The sequence below is a fragment of the Wyeomyia smithii genome, chromosome 3 (assembly GCF_029784165.1).
Source record: "Wyeomyia smithii strain HCP4-BCI-WySm-NY-G18 chromosome 3, ASM2978416v1, whole genome shotgun sequence".
Classification (NCBI taxonomy): Eukaryota; Metazoa; Arthropoda; class Insecta; order Diptera; family Culicidae; genus Wyeomyia; species Wyeomyia smithii.
In genome coordinates this window covers 4,832,070-4,850,327 of record NC_073696.1, presented here as the reverse complement: position 1 = coordinate 4,850,327, position 18,258 = coordinate 4,832,070, and the positions used below count along the sequence as shown (strand labels likewise).

The 18,258-nt window shown below is 39.0% G+C and overlaps 1 protein-coding gene across 3 annotated transcripts in view; it reads left to right on the top strand.

Annotated features, from left to right (window-relative positions):
- The window catches only part of LOC129733305 (facilitated trehalose transporter Tret1-like), a 235,512-nt gene that overhangs the window by 96,274 nt on the left and 120,980 nt on the right, over positions 1-18,258 (top strand). The window lies entirely within an intron of this gene.

The following is an 18,258-nucleotide window of genomic DNA, read 5'->3' as shown; positions in this document are numbered from 1 at the left end:
GGTCCTGTCCTGTCGGTTTAATCAAGTTGTAATAAAAGTCTTGATGACTTTCGGTTCAGTGGAAGAGTTTCATTAATGCTGTTTTTATTGGTTTTCATTATCTTTTACGAAAAGGAACCGGAATGGGCGTTTGACGAAACTGTGAATGAAACCGTTGGTAATGACAATAAAACGATTCAACGATTGCGTGTATAGATTGAGCTATTAAGGCATCAGCTGTTTTTTGTGAAACTGAAGTGAAATCCCTTGCGGCTCGTGGCATATACATACATATTTGTTTCGTGAACAAAAGCTTCTAGTGCACCCAGTGGACCTGTTCGACTTTCGTAAGTAATTTTTATTGATGCAATGGGTTTTGAAACCTTCAAAACGTTTAACAGTGACATTCAAAGAAACCCACTCAACGGTAAAGCCAATTTAGAATTATCTATTACTCACCTGTGGTGCCGTCACTGTTCTCAAACCGGCCTGGCCGGTTGCAAGGAAAGGAACCGCTGAATTATTTTAAATCCTAACTGAATCTAGTGCGAACTGCAATGTGCAGTTGAATATGTTTCTTGTTTAAACCAGTAGCTCATGAATAAATGACTCGTTTCTTATCCAAAAGTCATCTCGGATATCTAAAGAATAACAATTTGAAAAACCGGTTATTAAAACATTAAAAATATATTTCATCGAGATAACTGAAAAAAAAACAATAGTGTTTCCTATTTCAACTAATAATAAAACTAGTCGGATATAGCGCCACCCTGGATAGCCCAAACGTTTTAATTGTTACTAAAAATTTTACTTAGTGATGGTTCATTACTTTTTTAACGTATTTAAACTGCACATTAGGGTGCCAATGGAATGTATGGGAGAAATTTGGCCTTCAAATTTTGTTTGGCGGTAGGGCTCAAAAGTTTCGTCATCTCAAAATAAGTCCCTGTGCAAAATTTGAGCTGAATCGGAAAGTGCTTCGGAAAGTGGAGCTTGAGAGCGTTCAAAGCTTCACCGGTGAAAAAACTTAGCTGATAAAATTTTCGAAATGAAAACTGAGCGCTTTGAGTCTCTACTTTTTTCGACAAGCCGAAATTAAAAACCCCAAAAAGTTGATAAAAAGAAAATAAAATTATTGAGTCATTTGGCATGAACAACGTCAATTTAAAAAATGTTGAGCTTCCAACCTGTTAATTTTTTTTATCCACCAAAAAATTGAAACATAGGATGTAACGGAGTAAAAACAAGAAAAAAAATAAGTGCGTAACTAAGCTCTCACTATATTTTTTTTCTAATAAATATTTATATTTATTTATTTAAAAAAAAAAAACAAGTTACCTATGAATCATTTACAACATTGCCCCTCGGTAGCTAGAATTTTGTTTTATATTTCTGGCAGAACTAGAATACTGTGTTACAATAAAGTGTTCGTCTTTTGAGGCTATCCACGAATCAAGCCATTTCTTCGATGTTTTTATATTAGCAGATTTGCTGATCAGCCAGACCATGTGCCATTGAACGGAACAAGTCGGAGAAATGGCAGCGTAAACTAAAGTAGGAATTCCCATTTGAGAATTTTTTTGTAAAAATCAACGACTTTGGCAGTATGAGGCCGAGCATTGTCATGCAGTAAAATCACATATCGTGTCTCTGCTCGTACTGTGGCCGTTTTTCGCGCAGTGTTCAGCTTGATCGCATCAATTGAAGTCCATATCGTTCCCTGGAGATGGTTTCATTTGATTTCAATAGCTCATAAGAAAAAAACTGGTCTCACCAAATACACATTAATCTTTGCATTGAAAAATGGACTCTTTTAGGATGGTGTTAAAAAAAGAAACTATGACATATAATGGAGTTTGATAAATTTCCCATGGAAATTTCCATTCGGTTCAAGTAGTGAGCTAACGCCAGATCTGGCCAGGACACCACGTCTTCACCCTTATGGTATTTCTTGATGAACAACGCTACTCTCGGCAGGCACTTTGCATTATGGATTTTCCCGTTCACGGCCAGTCCCGAGCGACAGAAGAACGGCTCGCTGATTGTGAGCCATAGTAGCTCCTTCTTGGGGAATTCGGTGTGTGAAATGAACTTCACCTCGAAGCTCAATTCTTTCGCGGAGGGAATAAAATACGAAGTGCCCTGCCAGCCGTTGCCATCCAGCGTGAGATAGGTTTTGTCGTCCATCACCACCTACACGTCGTGATTCGCCAGGAAAATCAACTTGACCACGACTCAGCCGCTGCCGCTGTCTTCTTTCATCAATCATCTAACTGTTCCCGTGAAAAAGATGGTTTCATTTCCATGCATAAAAGCAACACAGACGTGCACAGACTCGCGTTAATTTCCAATCTGGTTTCTGAAACAGAAGCATCAGTAACAGTTTTTAAATATCTTCCGAGAGATGATACATATGAAGCACATACAGCTGTACAACTTTTTCGACCAGCTTCATAAACGCAGAAGCGAGAATGACAGAACTTTTAAAAAAGTTGTATAGTTGTACGTGCTTCATATGCATAAGCTTTCGGAAGATATTTAAGAACTGCTGCTGGTGCTTTGGTTTCAGAAGCCCGATTAGAAATGAACGTGCATGTCTGTACTTATGCACAAAAAGAATCTTGCGACTATGCTCCCTCACAAACATTCCAATTAAGAAAAAAAAAGTGAGCATCAGATTCCATTTGTGATGTTGGGGGGGGACCGTGATGCAGAGGACAGAAGAAGCGAAAGGCAACCGGATCAGATTTTGCCAGATTTTTTGGGGATGATGGGTGCTGTGAAAGCAGGAGGAAAAGTGCTCATTAGCTACTAACCGAAACGAAATTCGTTTTTTTTTTTTTCATTGATTGGGGGTAATTGTTCTAATACAACCACAAACAAATCTACAATTGAAAAGTTATAGATTTTAAGTGGTAGGTACTGACACGAGCTTGAAGAAATATTCTTTGTTTAGTGATGGTAATAGCCCGAGAACTGGCACACTGTCCTCTACAGAACGAATAGGATTGAAATAATATATGCCGTTATAGCCAAAATGCAGAAAAGCTCATAAGCTTGAAAAAAATAGCTCTAATATTTGGTGGTGATAGCTCGAGTATTGGCACACTGTATGTCTTCTACTTTACAGGATAAAACTCAATTTATCTAGTGCAAGACAATGCAACAATTTTTCGCCTTGGTTTTATGTGCGATTTTTTGCTGTATTTTAATGTAAAAATACATTTTCCCAAGTTTCAACACACTTCACTTTAAGGGGCGCCAGTTTGACTTTTTGAAGAATCGGAAATTTTCGATGTTTTTCGACGCCATTTCGTTTTAAAGTTTTTCGACGCCATTTTGTTTTAAAGCCTGTCTTATTACTGAAGTGAGATTTTCATGTTTTGACCTATCGTGGCCAAAAAAGCGACCCCTTCCCGCAAAAAGGGAAGGATCATGTCAAGACAAATTGTTATTTTATCTTCACATTAAATAGATTTCTTATATAGGGTGTAGACAAAATGATTGAGACAGACAAAATTTTGTCAATTTTTAAATAGCAACAACTTCAAGAAAAATGAATCAATTTCGATGAAACGGGTTTTTATTTACTGGACAGCTAACCTAGTTTTCTAGTATTATTTCCGAACTTGACGTGACCAACGGACACCGGAAATGTTCCGGATTCTATAAGTGTGTGTAAAAATGTACATTTTTGCAGCTTAGCTTAGCTTAGTTCTGAATGTATGTACATATCAATGATTGCTACTCCGTGATGGGTCCGAGCCACTCAACGACTGGGAGTGGTAATTCCTTCTCACTGTGCATCATTCAATGACCCAATTTTTTAGACCAATAACGGCGCCGGCCACGTCCTTACAGTCATCCATTTCGTGCAACACCGGCACAACCCAATTTTTTCAATTTTGAAATTTTTATGTCAAACGATGCCAAATACGGTTAAGTTTTATTTCACAAAGACTTGTTTTTGAAATTCACAAAAAACTTGATTCATAAGCTGATGTGTCTTTGGAGTTCAAATCAAAAACACGCTTCAAAAAGGTAAAAAAGAGGTTGTAACTTGCTCATAGTTTTCGTGGACGTGATAAAGCTAATTTTTCAATGCCGTTTCTCTTGGAACTATGAATGTATCTTCCTGCGGCTGATTCATGATTCATGTTGAAATAAGATATTACAACAACATTGCAGCGGTTGCACAGACGTGTCGCTCCTTTCTACAACCATTCACCGCATAAAGTCCAAACAGATCAACATGAAAAACCGGGAAAAAAAACTCGTTATTGCAATCTACATACGCGACAATTTCCTGCACTTTCGGTGCGGCGTAAGGTAGGGCGTTGAATATTTCTTACTGGGTATAAGCCCGAATATCAACATATAACAAAATCGAAACAATAATTTTTACTTATCTTACTGAATCCATTGAGACGAAAAAACACTTGAAATGTAAAATTTTACTAAGCAAAGAATTCACACGTGCTGGCGATAGTCGTGCTGCCAGCGGCTCTCTCGAGCTAACTAAAATAACAATTTTGTGTATAAAAACAAATGTTTTGCGAGCTGAAGATAACACATTGAACAATATTTTGAAACTTTCAACTTTTAAACTTTTGATAATAGGGTCAAATAAGAACAGAGAATAAATCACTTCACATTAAGGATAAAATCTAAAAAGCATCATCGAAAAATGCTTCCTATGTTTAAACCGATTGAATGGAAACCAGAAAAGAAATAAATTGACAGTAAAACAAATAACAATTAACAAGAAACGGGCAAGAATAATAATTGGTAATTGTTGAATTTTTCACTATAAGGGAGGAAAAGAAAAAAATAAAGTCGCTGAACTCTGAGATATTTATGAAGTGGCTAACTAAATTAACACATACACTGGGAGATAAAAGCAAGAAAGTGCTGTTCTAAAGCTCAAAATAGATGCAGATCAAAAAGATTAAAGCTTTTTAATCATTTCCGTTAAATTTGATACCTCTAGGCAGTGTAAAAATGCGTCAACTTACGTCAAAGTGCTGCGTAGTAATTGTTCGCCTTTGGAGGGTTTGGTGCGAAAATAACAAAAATCTACGGACAGAATTTCAACAGAAGTGATAGTTTCCTGCATCAGTACTTCGCGGGAAAAAATAATAATCAATTACTCCGATTGATGACGATTCATCATTTGGTACCTTATTTATTTTTGCTATCATGTTTTCGCGTCAAGTCGTTTATAACCAAAATAAAAACTAGCATGAGCTGTATTATAATAAGTGAATGCAATGTTTGTTGCAACGAAAGCAAGAAACTGTGTCAAATTATTTTTTACCACTCTCAGACTGCTGTGTTATTTTGTTTTTATGCACTTTTAACCTTCTTCACTGCGTGCAAGTGAAGTAGGCCGATGCATTTTGCCGTCTCTAATTGCACTCACACGATGATGATTTGGCAATTTCCATGCAAACCAACTTTTACTGTCAACGAAGTTCAACGTACAAAGCAAGTATTTTGCACACATATATGCCAAAACATGCAAACATTTTGGTAACGAACACGTTTTTGCGAAACGTGTAGAATGAACACTGGAAAGTCGTTCTAAAGAGCTTCAAAGTAAAACATTTGTTTGCAAATGGTTATGCCCTTAGAACTGATATATCTTGAAATTATCAGTCTGATTGATTTTGAACAGTTAAATTTAAAATAATTGAATTAATGAAATATTGTGATAAATAATGTGGAATTTTATATACCTAATTTCAGACAAAACAAAACGACGAAAATATTCCCAGCAAACATTCCCAATTTCAAACGGGGAGCATTTGTCATCAATTTAAAATAATACAGCACCGAACAATCATCCCTGTGTGATATTTCAGAGACGCACGTCCGTATTCCATCAATCATATCAAATGAATTCCATAATACGCAGCTTCACCGGTCGGTCTCCAATGATGATGGATATATATTCAAATTTCCCCAAATTGAGGACTGCCACCCGGTCCGCTCGTCATGGTTTCGCTGAGTGCGCCGTCATGCCGTGCTCTCCACAGGAGTGGAGTTCCCCACTTCCCGAAAGTGTTGTAATCAGACACGTGTCATATGCAGCATTTCGAAACATCCGTCGGTCGCTGGCGCGCATGATCTGCGTGTCCGTTCAACTGGTTCTGAATTCGTTCTTGCCAACCAACTGTCATAACAAGGCTAACATGCCGCGGCGTAGATAGCAATATCTATAAATGACGACCGTGTTACGTGCCAACTTGTTTCGAGCGACCAAATTGTTCGGCCGAAATGGCTTTCTCCTGTTCACGGTGTGTTGCGGTTGATATCCGCCTGTCTTCCAGATACCACCAAAGAGAAAAAAGAAACGACTCATCCCAGTTGGATCGAAACACCTCACGGACGACGTTACAATGACAGAAGCGAAACAGCAAATACAATGTAATGTGGATGCTGGGTCTGGCATCGGGACAAAGCGGAAGTGAGGTTTCTCACCAATTTGTCAGCCGCACAGGTTTTCTTCATTTGTGATGTTTTCTATTGTTTTAGTCTTTCTTAGTAAATTTTGGGGTTTGCTCGCTCACACCCGCATGCTAGTCAAGGCTACACTCTCATTAAGCTTAATGTGGGCACCTCGATAAATTTGACTGCCTCAAAGTTAAGATTGACTGTCAGTAACGTTGCGGTTTCATTTACATAATTGATTTGATTGGTGATCGTCCGCAGCAATCTGCCAAACTGACACATAAAGTGGAATTTACAACACCTTTCAACGCAGTCGGAAGTCCGCGCCCGAGGAGAAGGATTTACTGCACCAGTACAATATTTTTTCGCCGATCGAAAAAGACATCGTGATAAAAAGGGGGGCCCTCTGCAATAAAAAAAAATATAAATTCCAAACAAACCTCGTAGCAGACAGGCAGCGCCATAACCGTAAGATAGTTAATCCCCCGGAACGGTTATTTCACGCTGATTTTTCGGCGCTGTTTGCTGTCGATCGAACGATTGACTCCTCCGTTTGGGTGGTGCTCCCCGGATAGGGCCATTATATGAATATTGGCCATGACGAGCGCAGATTATGGCACTGCTGCCACCGGCAACCATGGACGGAGAGCAGCGCCGCTTCGCGAATATGTCGAACAAGATGATGAGGTGACGTTTATGGTTTACCATTCTGGCTTTACTAGCTGAGATTGGATTGCTGCTTTCTTTTTTTTGTGTTAGACAAACGGTGCGTATGGTAGTGAGTATTGCTAGGAAAAATGTTATTCGGTTCCAAACTCCATTTTGTAATTTAATTTAAGTTGTAGTTGTTCGGAAATTACGCTGATTTTCATATATTTTTCTACTGTTTAAGCACTCCAGGACTACATGGAAAATAACGCCGAAATACGATGGATAATGGAATGAGATGGAATGTGAAGAATTGAGTAAAGTGTGATATAGTATTATCGAAACTTGTAACGATCTAGCCTTACGGATGAACCTGCTATTAAAATAACACCAAATTACGACCTTTTAACCTAATTTTGTCCTTTTTATCCCAACCAGTAAATATTACAGCTTATTGCATATCCTAATGGTTTTCAAAGCTAATGTTTTCACAATCATCCCATATTTCCATCACATCCTGACAACACGTCCAAAAATCCATCCAATCCTATCAGCTCTCTTTTGAAAACAGAAACAAATCAGCGAAGAAACTTTACGACCCCTCCAGCTTCACCGGCCAAGTTGGGTGCACCTTTCCTGTCGAGTCGCAAAATTTTTTTATCACTGTTTACAAAAACATACAAATGGGACAACGTGTCAAGGCGGTAGCATCCCTCACGTTTTCGTTGCCGCAGTTGTGAACTTCTTAATGCTGACCCACGCTTATCACGTTTCGGCTTCCGGATAACGGCACGATGCTCTGCTGCTGGTTGTACATGCTTTAGCCACAATTCCTACACCAGAACTTTTCACGACGATTCTGTCGCAGTATGTTAGCTTCTACGGCGGCAAACAAATGACAGACGGAGCGAATCGAATAAACATTTCTCCCCGCACCCCTTCTTGTGGTAAGGTTGTTTCTTCGTTCGCGTTCCCATGCCTTGCCTTGCCTAGCAAAACGGAACGACCTTCGTGCCCGATCCCGAAATCAAATCGAATCCATTTTCCATCCGGGAGCGGAAAGCTTTTGTCGTCGGTGAAGCTCGAACGTGACCGAGATTGTAATGGCAGCATTATTATCAGTTCAGCAGTTCGACTCGCTGCTCGGCTCGCCGCGACCTTTTCGGTTCAAATGAAAGCGTAATTTGTTCGAACGAATTATTGCGCTACGGGTCACGGAAGAAATCAATCACGGTGCATCGAGGGAGCACAGCATTTTGGGACTTGTAGGTAAAGGAATTCAACTTTGCTTAAAGTCTTATGAGTTGTTTGTTATTCGGGTTTAAAGCAGCGCGAATTGAAACAATCGGAGACATCCATCCATACTATTTACCAAAATAATGAAGATTAGATTAACCCTAATCGACCGATCGATCACAATGTATCCAATCGGTTAAGGGTACCGTTTCTTCGCCGCTCATAATCGGTGTCATTTCTAGTTCGGCGAAAGCGTAAATAAACAATGCAATCTACTTCTACCCTAACGTTCCCAGATCATTCAACGATGACTATGACGATGACGACGACGACGGACGGTTTCAATTGGTTTGTGTACGGACGCGGTCACACCCGAACCGATAAATCACCCTATTTACCAGGCCATCCCCGGCAGTATGCGTGCCGACACGTCTGGCTGGCTGGATGGACAGCGCCGGGCCGCGGTCGAGTCGGTCGGCCGATCGCTGGCTGAGAAACACGCGAAAAGACACATGGTACTAATAAATGCAATAAATTACTTCAACGGTGAAGAGTAATCTAATCTGCGTGGTGGAGCGATGAATGGCACGCAGTTCGTCTTCTTCAGTCCCTAACGGGCGGCATCTTCCCTCCCCAAGCTGGGCGGAAAATATTCAAAGTTTCAGCAGAGAAAAACTGTCGTGCTATTACTTTTGATCCCTACAATCCAAGAAGCACGTGTTGCCCTCCTGATTCCCCTGATTGGTGAGTTTGGTGGCCCCCGCTCTAAGGCAAAGTTTACAATTAGAGGATAATTTATGACACTCATAATGCAAATAAATATTCTTCTGAAGCGTGAATGTTCGTACGCACACGCGTGGGTTAAGGCATAGACCCTGGTGGCTGTCAACCTCTCCACATGAACGAATTTTTTTTCATCATCATCATAGAGTCCCCCCTTAGCAGTTCATCCCACAGCTGCTCGAACTACTTGCAGTGATCTACGTAGGGAAGAAAGGGGGAGCAGAGAAATGCAAACGGAGGCATTATGAGATTTCATTGGAAGCTATTCACTGCATACATGTACTGCGGCCGGGAGTTTGGATAAGCTAAGTGTTTAGCTGAAACCAACATAATGTATACAGACTTGCAAAGTGATATGCATGGCATCCGCTGGTAAACATGGATCGTGCTGACATGGATGCAACGGTCCAGTGTTTGCATTGCCGCAATAAAGTGGTTAACCCATTGAAAACATCATCCGCTTGCTGCACGTGCAATGTGGTCAATATCTGAGCACGTAATGACGTGCGATGAAATTCAGAACTAGATAAAAGTTTGATTATGTTTGCCAGTGCGAGTCTGCTGATGCAATCAACACGACAGTCCCTGGGTTATTTGCTTTTGCTCGAATTATGAAATTTACAAATCATTTCGTAACGTTAATAACATTAAACAAAAGTAAACGTGAGAGTTTTGGACCACCAAAATGTTACTCTCACTTTTTTCGTTGGCCGAGCGTGTTTGTTATGGAACAACAATGAACGTATTCAATGCTGGTTTGAATTTGAATGTAGTGGCATGGAATCCACGCCGGAAAAGACATGTTTCAATCATCATAAAAATAGTAATTTTAGCGTGCTTTTCGGACACTATCTTATAGGCACAGTGTGTCTAATAGGGTGGGAAAAAAAAATTAATCTTAGCTCCCATGCACTTTTCGTGTTCCTTATGGGTCCCATAACAACTGTGTAACTTTTCAGATTGATCGGTGAAACGCCCGATTTGCGCCCGATTTTTAAAGTTTCCGTACGATTTTATATGGGAAAATCCACCTTTTCAAAACTTGTTCTCTAGAAATTCCCAGTTGGCTCCTAAAAATATATCGACACATGATATTTGTAGGAAATTTTCCTGGGAAAAACTCTTCTGAAGACCGTAAGGCGCTACGATGCTTGTAAAAACAGCTATTCACCCCAAACTGATTGAATGTCTGACGGACGGCTCACCATTGAAATTTTCCAGCAACACTGCTACAGCATGCTACTATTGCAGACTTGCATAAGTATGAGAAATAATTTCGCGTGGAATCAATTTTCAAAGTGTGATTTTTGCTCAGAGTATCTTCGGGGAAGCTTCCCTTGCGGTCTTCAAAAGAGTTATTCCTAGGAAAATTTCCTATTAATATCATGTATTGATATATTTTTAGGAGCCAACTGGACATCTCTATAGAAAAAGTTTTGAAAAAGTGGTTTTTCCCATATAAAATCGTGAGGAAGTTTTAAAAATCGGAAGAAAATCGGGCGTTTCACCGATCGATCAGGAAAGTTACACAGTTGTTATAGGACCCATAAGGAACACGAAAAGTGCATGGGAGCGAAAAAATAACACTATCGCTTTTTTCCCATATAACCGTGTCCCAGTCTAGTGTCTAATAGAGTGTATAATGTTAAAAACGAGCTTTTTTCACACCTATTCACCAATGTATGTTCAATGCTAAAAATGTCGGAAATAACACAGATGTAGAACATGTCAAAAACGTCAAATATATCAAAAGCTTTTGTCAAAGTGTTAAAAAAGTTAAAATAAGAAATCCTCGTTATTACTTTATATTTTCGTGCAAATCAGAAAATCGAATAGTTTAACTTACCGTACAATGGAAAGCGTGTATTTGATTTGCTGAGTTACACTAGAATTTTATCAGAACTTGAGTAATCAAAAAGAAGTTTGTGTTCATATATCACGACATATCTCGAAATTATCGGATTCGAATGATTTATTTCATTTTCGTTTCGTTGTGTTTTGCGTTAGGTTAATATGCCATTGAAATAATACAAATCAGCGCTGCAAACTTTCACTGTCATGAAAGGATTTTAAGTTGAAATTGAAATCTTTGAATTTAAATTTTCAACGAACGAACTGGGAATGAAAGAGACTTTCAGCTGCAATCAGCTGACAGTGATTGTTGAGCTAGCAGCATTTCTGTGATTTTCGCACACGCTGTGTTGCTTTAGCGAATGTTACGCGGTTGAGAATGTAGATGCTTATATGGTCTGTCGACTTCATCCAATGAATTGGCTTAAATCAAATAATTTAGATATTAAATCAGACATCTCATTTTTTTCAATGACTGGACTTTCAATGACAATTGTCACGCGCTGACACTGAGGGTAGCTACAACTTGAGACAGTGAAGATGCGGTTTTTGCCATTTTCGTTTGCAGGCCTGCGAAATTAAGCGACGTGTAGCGTCGTTGTCAAGATGGATGTCAAGTAAGCAAAAACGTGTTTATGACTTACAAATAATCGGCGTGCCGCCAAATCGAACCAAGCGCCTTAAATATTATCTCGAGTAATCGGTGTTATTAGGGGTTATTAACTATACTTTAAAAAAAATGGTGCTTAGTTCGGTCTGGTCGCACGCCGACCAAATAATGTCGAATTCGTTTTCGTTTCGCAGCGAAAATAAAACAGTGTAGATTATAAAATTAATAAAATAAAATATCTGTGATTTCGATTCTCACAGCCAAATTATGTAAATATTTTGATCAGCGCTGATAAAAATTATTTTCACTTGGGAAATTCTTCGAAAATTACAACCAATCTTTTTCAACACCTGTAGATACACTCAATATTTGACCCTTGTAACGAGCTGTCATACTCTGATGAAATATTTCACGCGCATCATTCACAGTCACGCAATAATACTTGCTGAAAATCCAATCAAATGATCTTCACCGTTCCTTTAGTAAAGCAAAACTAAATATCAAACATCAAGCTTTATCAAAATGAAACGTCAAAATTGTTCTAAGAGCGGACGTTTTGGAGCCGGTTTCTTTTGGGCTAGTGTTTTCCCAATCCTCACTAGTCGCGTAATGCCACTGTAAGGTATTCAAACCGAATTTACAAGACTATAGTTCACACAACAAAACTCAGAGTAATAAATTTTCAGTACATTTGACGCAATGAAAATCAAACGGTTTCCTAGTACGAGAAGTAACGTTTAAAATAAAGATAGATAGTTGAGTTTGATATATTTCCCATGGACAGTGATTGTATTAGTTTACTTGTCAAAAAATTCTACACCCTTGCGAGCAGCCTTCCGGCTGTTAACCAAAACATCCGCCATGGCGCTCGACAATATGCGTGAAGGCATGTTTTAAAGTTCTTTCATCGTTTCAATTATCAATTCCTCCCCAGTTTCCGCAACAAAATTATTGAAGTAGATCTTACCCTTCAGGTTTGCCCAAAAGTTCTCGGTGGGATGCAGCTGGGGGATGTTGGGTGGGCTCGCCGACTTGGATACCACATCGATATTTAGCCACGCTATCTCCTCTAACAATCGTTTCGAGTAGTTGGCCAGATCCGGGCAGAACACCGCGTCTTCGCCCTTATGGAATTTCTTGATGAGCAACGCAACTTCCGGCAAGCATTTCGTACTATAAACTTCCCCCTTCATGGCCAGTTCGGAACGAAAGCAGAGCGGCTTTGATATCCCCTTGTCGCCGATTGTAAGCCACAGAAGCACCCTGTGGGAAACTTGGTGTGTGAAATGAACTTCGCTTCGGAGCTAAATTCCTTCGCCGGGGGAAGTAAAATACGAACTGCCCTGCCAGTCGTTGCCATCCATAGCTCCGATTCCTGACATGTATGTCCATGTTCGCCAGGTACTTTTTCACTATTTGGCCAGTTGCACCGACCTCCCGGTCAAGCGCACGGAGGGATGTAGCCACTTTTTTCCTCGGTCTTCCACTTAAGCATCCGGAACCGGGCTTTCATTCGATGCTCTGAATGTTGTCCAATAGCGCCAAGATGATGTAGATGCTGGAACGGGCGTATTCGGTGTCCACAAAGAGCCACACGATGGCCGTTTTCGACGCGGCAGGGTACCGTTCATGGAACAAGTGAACGGAGTAGCTTCACCGTTTTCTCCACCACGGTTAAAGTTCGACTGATATAGCTGTCAGTTTTTTTCTGCTGACTCATGGGTTACTATGATTGACGCTGCATAGGTAATTACGTCAGTGCGTGTGAAGTTAAACCCATGAAAAATCGGCAATTTTTGTCCATTTTTTAAATGCAAACGTTAGTTACATTTTTCGCTGTTTTTGTTTTCATTAGAATGCACTTATGAAAAACCAAAATCACCACCACAACTGATAACTGAAAAATTTGGATTCTTTTTTCTACTACTGTCAAAAATGGTGCATGAGCTTGAATAAAAACTGATATATTTCTCATAAAGATACGGCCTTCCGACGAGGCTTTCTCATGATGCGGGAACAAGAGCGGTGTACGGCCTTCAAGTCCGCTTTTTCAATGCATCTTTTGATTCTACCAATTAACTGTTAACAATTTCTTGATTTCCAGTTATTTTCGCCCCGAAGGAACTAAAAATCCCAAAGAATTCTTCGATTATATGACAGTAAAGTAGATTCGTTGAGTTGCGTATTTGTGGTACAAATTGAGTTGAGTGGTTGTATGGTATACAATTTGATTGATAGCCATACCATTAGGCTTTAACCATGCTTTAGACAAAAAGAAAAAAGTCCTTTTCTGCCCACTATTCTTGCCAGTCTTCTATTACCTTCCAGGCGATTTATAGATATAGAGGTTTGCCGGAAATCTCAGTCGAAACCGGAAGATTTTGCTTTCAAGAAGGTTTACCGTGAACTTTTTGCTTAAACTGTTGTGCAGTTCATAGTTAGCGCTGGGACTATCCGGATTAAAATATCCGACAGGATATCCAGATTTTGTATCCGAACATATTTTAAAGAGAATTACGTAAATAATTACTTACGAGGAGGTGGGAGATTGTGAAAAAAAAAACATTTTTCGTGTTACGTTTATTAGACGGGGCTTCAAAAGACAGAACAAAACTTGCGGATATCCGGATAGTAAATATCCGAATACCCGAATATCCGACTAATATTTTATCAGTATCCGGATATCCGAGTATCCAGATAGTATTCGTTTACCCATCCGTAATCCGAGCTTCGGATAACCGGATCACGAGTATATACGGTTAAAAGTCCCAGCACTAGTATAAGCGATTTGTACAATGCGCTTGCGGAATTCTCCTTGTTTCGACGCCATTTTGAACAGAACTGGGAATGCATAAACCAAACAAAAAATACTGGCATAAAGAGGAGAGAGAGAGAGAAAGCTTTCATATATATACCCTCATTTCTCTCTGAGCGTGTTTGTTGTGGAGTAAGAGAGCCTCTAAAAAATCCAAATATTTAGTTGTCACCCGTTATTTGTCAGCCTCATGAAAACGCGTTTCTTCTCGATATAACACACATCTAAAACCTCTAAAATTCAAGTACATTACTATTTTCAGTGGCCAAAAAGTACTTCGATTTAACGCAGGTTTTTTTTTTCATCAAAACAAATGGTTGTATCGTTATGTGGTTATGCGCTTGTGGAATGCGAGCCAGAAAGATATGTTTCATTCATTCTGCTGCTTTCAAACAGCGCGGTGAGAGTGAGCTAAATCGGTTTTATGATGGCAATTTTAGTCATGAATTGCTTATAAAAACGTTTATCGAGGCAACTCGGGACCAAAATTGCCATCATATAACCGAATGACGAACTGGTCAAAACAACGCTAGATGATAGAACTAATGATATCTGCAGTTTTGGTTTCAACTTCGACAGTTACCCTTCTACCATCAAACCGAAGAGTATGAAATTTAAGAATGCAGCGAAGAATTTTACAATTTGCACAGAGGAAGACTATAATACAAATTATTTCGATATGCAGTCTAGGTAAAAATGGTAGTGGAGTTATTTTAAGGTAATGCCGAGATTGATTAATTTTCCATAAAATTAAATTAGTTTGATTGAAATACAAATAAATTTTGGCGAGTTTGTAGCCTCAAGGTTACAGAGTCCGCTGGTCATGAGTTCGAGTCTTAGTAGAATCAGACTGTTCGGTGTCAGAAAGACTTTTAAGCACCAGTTTATTTCCAGGTTCTTCCCATCCCACCATTTTAAACCTTCCCTAGCGCTTAATTCAAACGAAAAATAATATCAATACTTGGCTGGGTGATTACCGAGCCTCGATAAAGAAGAGCAATAGTGCCAAGGGAAGGGTAAAAACTAAAAAAAACCCGCACTTACCACGGTGTAGAAAAGTACCTTCCTTTTCCGTAACAATCGTTAGAGATGCAGAAGTGAATTCGATCTCTGGCAACAACGGTTAGTACACTTGCTTCCTATTCATTAATCTGACCGTAAGGACGTAGCCATAAGTGGTAAAATAGTCCCAAATCGGCCGGTGATTCTCTGTGCAATTTCAAAGCAAAGCAAGCAAATCACAAGTAAAGTTTAGAATATATTCATCAAAAATATTCCAGTTCCTCAATCATAATTATGTTTATAACTGCGCGAGTTAATCTGTCAATACATAGCCAAATCATATGTCAAAGCAGTCAACATCTCCTTCAAATACAGTTCCCAAATTTCAAAGTAGTTTTAAACCCGAAAAGTAAAAAGACAATAAACAAAATAAAGGGTCCAGCGAGTGAACTGCTACATTACTATGTTCTGAACTGGAAAACGGGAAAAGGACATAGTTCGTGAGATAAACTTCAAACCAAACCCCACAAAAGACAAAAAGAGCGAAGGTGCTGATAAAGAGGCCGCGAAAAGAAGGGTGGAGAATACCGACGAGAATCTCTTAACCGTACAACTGTTCTTGAATAGCAGAACGACAGAGTTTGATTATCAGAAAGATCACGAAAACGATGTCGATGTCGACCTACTAACAGCCACCAAGCGACAGAAAACAACATCGGTGCTGGTTTGAGCCAGAATCACCCGTCATCAGGGCTGATAAAAATAATTTTAACTACCGGAATTCAATAAAAATTACAGCGCAGCGTTAGAAAGGGCACACACTGCAATTTCATTCTTGAAATGAACTGTCATACTCCGGTGAAATAATTCACGCGCATCGTTCACGGTCACGACATAAAATCTTCTGAAAACCCAACCAAATGATACTCACCGTTCCTTCGGTAAAGCGAAAATGACGTTATCAACGTGACGCTTGCTGTCGTTATCGAAATGAAACGCTAAAATTTCTTTTCGTAGCAGTATTTTTTGTATCAAGCATAATGCGACTATATGCTAATGTACAGCACACAAACTGAGTTTACAACATTATAGTTCACACAATGAAATTCAGAGAAATAAATTTTCAGAAAATCTGAAACAGCGAAAATTAAACGAACACGTTTTCACTGCGCCTGACGGATCAGTTGACTTTCATTATTTTACGAATGACGAAAAAAACGGAGGAAGAGAGAGTGAAAATTGCATGAAAGCGAAATATTTTCTTGTGATGGTAAAATAGCTCTTACGTTTATGGTGGCTATTTTTCACTTTCATTCAAATGCGCTGGAATTTTTCAGCCCTGCAGGGTAATGGCAGGACTTCGCTGCTTTTTGTCCCTGAAGAAGTGAAGATCAGTCAAAATACATAACGACGAGTTCACCGAGTCTGAACCCTATCGACTTCGCCGACGAGCACTTCAATTGTCGGTCCCTGTACAAGAATAAAATAAAAAGAAACCCCTAGGTAATGCAAAGTGCAAAAAGGGATTTTTCAAATGAGATTTTGTTCAGTTGAAATATTGTCAAATTGGAATTGGGAAATGATAATTACTAGAATTATAACAAAAACATTATGCCTATTTTTTGGTATTTCAAATAGAATACTGTTTCTCAAAAACGGGAAACATTTTTCATAGTTGAGCGTCATAGTTGAATCCTGTGTAAAATGATTATTTTCCTGCTACAACCTCTCATTCTAAGGTTCTAACTCTCGTTCTCGTGCGAACTTGTCATACGAACCATTTTTACGGAATAGAAAAAAGAACAAATATTTATGTGTAACAGTTTTGCGAACTCAATTTGTTTTCTCATTTTTCTGGATAGGGCAATCAGTGTCAAATTTGTTACAATTTATTTATGTCAGAATTTTGTGAAAAATTTAATCATGAGCTTATTTTATTTATAGAGCAAAAATTGTTATGAGTATTTTTCAACGCTTCTTTAATTTCAACCGAGCTTTAGTTCAACTTTCGGCAATACACAGTTTGCCAGTTCGGCTAGTAATAAATAAAGATTGTGCAGCTTAATGTCGATAACAGGAATTTATTTCCGTACAACTAGTTTTGTGTTAAGGTGAAACGGGACGTGGTCGCGATCAACTCGAATTTTGCAATCTAATTTTCTGTTGATTTATGAAGACTACGTACATGAAACTTTTATTAATTGTTTTCACAACTGTTGCATGCCTGAAGTAGCAATATGAGTGCTGTTTATTTAGTGGAAGCCGTTTTTTGTTTACGCTCAAACTACAAAACTAGAAAAAACTCTAACCTCAAAATTGTATAGGAAAAGACCACAATCCCGTTTCACCTTAATATCGGTAAAAATCTAAGCGAAAAGCCTACCCACACGTGAACAGATAAGCAAACCCGTAGCGAACGCGGATTGAAGATCTATTTTGGTAACGGAAAACAAAACCCAGACTCAAGAAAAAATCGCCTGCATTATATATGATTCTTCAGATGTGTTTTCAACAACAAGCACAAAGCCGATGATTGTGAAGTGTTTGAATATAAATTTTGACAATGAATATCATTAGAATCTATAGAGCAAAGCTGCTGTGAGTTACAATCAAGATTAGGACAAAATTTAATAAATAACCAGTCTATCTGGAATCAAACAAACGATCTTTTATCGCTGCAGGTGTTACCGGCCACCGTAGCTCAAGTTGATATTTTATTAGATTGCTTTCCTTTGTGTTACCTATTTCAGTCCAGAGGGTAATATAAACATATTCGGTCATGGCTAAATCATTGTCGTTTTGAACAGCTGCGTGACCTGCATATTCGCATATTCGAACTGACCTCACGTCTGGTAGTTTGGATTGAAGGTTCAGAATGTGT